General features: G+C 34.0%; 1 pseudogene; it reads left to right on the top strand.

The window, feature by feature from the left end:
• The first annotated feature begins 1,642 nt into the window (after positions 1-1,642).
• On the top strand, positions 1,643-2,133 carry LOC125095371 (peptidyl-prolyl cis-trans isomerase A-like; annotated as a pseudogene).
• The last annotated feature ends 244 nt before the right edge of the window (positions 2,134-2,377 follow it).

Genomic DNA, 2,377 nt, shown 5'->3' with positions numbered 1-2,377 from the left:
TATTTTATTTGGTGAAATGTTTACTCAAATCTTTTGCCCATTTGAAATTGAATTCAGTACTAAATGTAAAGAACAATAAATCATGACAAGAAAAGTTCATCCAGGAGCACAAGGTTAGTTTGACATTTGATATTCAAAATGTAATTCACCATATGAACAAACAAAGGAAGAAAAATCATAGGATCATCTCTAAAGATGCAGGAAAGGTGGTTGGCAAAACTTAACATTCTTTTATAATAAAGATATTGTGATGATACTAGCAATAGAAGAGAACTTTCTCAACCTGACAAAGGGTACCTACCAAAAACCTACAGCTTCCATGATCCTGGATGATGAAAGTTTGAATTCTTTCTCCCTAAAATGAGAAACAAGACAAAAATTTGTGATCTCACCACTTTTATTCAAAATTATCCTGGACATTCCAGCTATTTCAGTAAGTCAAGAAAAAGACGTAAAAGGAATCCAGTTTGGAAAGAAAGAACTAAAACCTTTAATTCACATTTGATATGATTCCTAATATAGAGCATCAGTTGCAATCTTAAAAAAACTACTATAATTAATAAGGGAGTTTATCAAAGATATGGGATAAATTACATACATATGTCAATTATAATATATACTAAGAACAAGCAATAGGAAATTGAAATTAAAATATAACACAATTTGAAGAGTATAAACATTATGAAATGCTTTGGGATAAATCTGAAAAAAGAAGAACAAGATGGGCATACTGAAACTATAAATAACTACTAATAGAAATTTTAAAATACATAAATGATTTAATGATATATCTTGTTTAGGGGCCAAATACTCTATTTGTAATGTATCTATCTTCTGGAGGTAGTTTATAGATTCAATGTAATCCCACTCAAATTCCAGCAGGCATTTTGTAAAAATTGGCAAGCTAATTCTCAAAGTCATATGGGAATGCAAAGGTCCTAGAATTGCCAAAACAACTTTGAAAAGGAAATATATAGTTGGAAGACAAACACTCCCTGACTTGATGCACTAATTTAGATAAGGTAGAATTGGTGTAACATGATAGACAAATAGATCAATGGCATGAAATAGAAAGTTCAAAAATATTTCTACACATTTATGGACCAATTGATTTTTACAAAGCAAGATAATTTAGTGAAAAAAGATCTTTTCAATAAATGATGCTGGAATAATTAGATATATATGCCAAAAAATTGCTTCAACATGTATTTCATACTATATACAAAATTTAACTCAAAATGGGTTATAAACATAAGTTTAAAAAAACTATAAAACTTCTGGAAGAAAACATAGTAGGAAATCCTTATAGATTTTAATTAAGCAAAGATTTCTTAGATAAGAATCTTAGATAGATTATCTTAGATAATTAACTAATAGTTATTAATCTTAGATAGATTATCCATAAAAGAGCAAATTGATAAATTAGACTTCATAGAATTAAAAAGTTGTGCTCTGTAAATACCTTATTCAGAGAATGAAAAGAGAAACCAAAGATGGAGAGCAAATACTTATAATCAGATGCCTGATAAAAGATTTATATTTAAATACATAGAAATGCCTCTAAAATAAAAACACCAATTTGAAGGGATACATGTGTGTCTTGCAGACGCCGCCAACCTGGAGCCACCCTCACTATCCAGCTATGGTCAACCTTACTGTGCTCTTTGACATGGCCATGGTCAGAGAGTCCTTGGGCCATGTCTCCGAGCTGTTTACAGACAAAGCTCCAAAGACAGCAGAGAACTCTTGAGCTCTGAGCACTAGGGAGAAAGGATTTGTTTCTAAAGTTTCCTGCTTTCACAGGATTATTCCAGGATTTATGTGCCAGGGTGGTGACTTCACATACCATCATGGCACTGGTGACAAGTCCATCTGTGAGGAGACGTGTGAGGATGAGAATTTCATCCTGAAGCACATGGGTCCTAGCATTTTGTCCATGGCTAGTGCTGGACCCCACACAAACAGTTCCCAGTTTTTCATCTGTGCTGCCAAGACTGACTGGGTGGATGGCAAGCAGGTAGTCTTCAGCAAGGTCAAAGAGGGCATGAAGAATGAGGAAACATGGAGTGCATCGGCTCCAGGAATGGCAAGACCAGCAAGAAGATCACTATTGCTGACTGTGGACAAATCTAATAAATCTGGCTTGTGTTTTATCTTAGCTACCAGACCATTCCTTCTGTAGCTCAGGAGAGCACCCTCTACCCCCATTTGTTAGCAATACCCCAGAATCTCTGTGCTCTCGCTGTGGTTCTGTGGGCTCCATGGTTCCTTATCCCCAGGTCTAGCTGGATTGCAGAGTTCAGTTTATGATGATGAAATAAAACCTAAACCACAAAAATAAATAAATAAACAAATAAATAAATAAATAAATAAATAA

The sequence above is a fragment of the Lutra lutra genome, chromosome 3, assembly GCF_902655055.1.
Source record: "Lutra lutra chromosome 3, mLutLut1.2, whole genome shotgun sequence".
In the NCBI taxonomy this organism is placed as follows: domain Eukaryota; kingdom Metazoa; phylum Chordata; class Mammalia; order Carnivora; family Mustelidae; genus Lutra; species Lutra lutra.
This window is presented reverse-complemented; position numbering and strand designations above follow the sequence as displayed.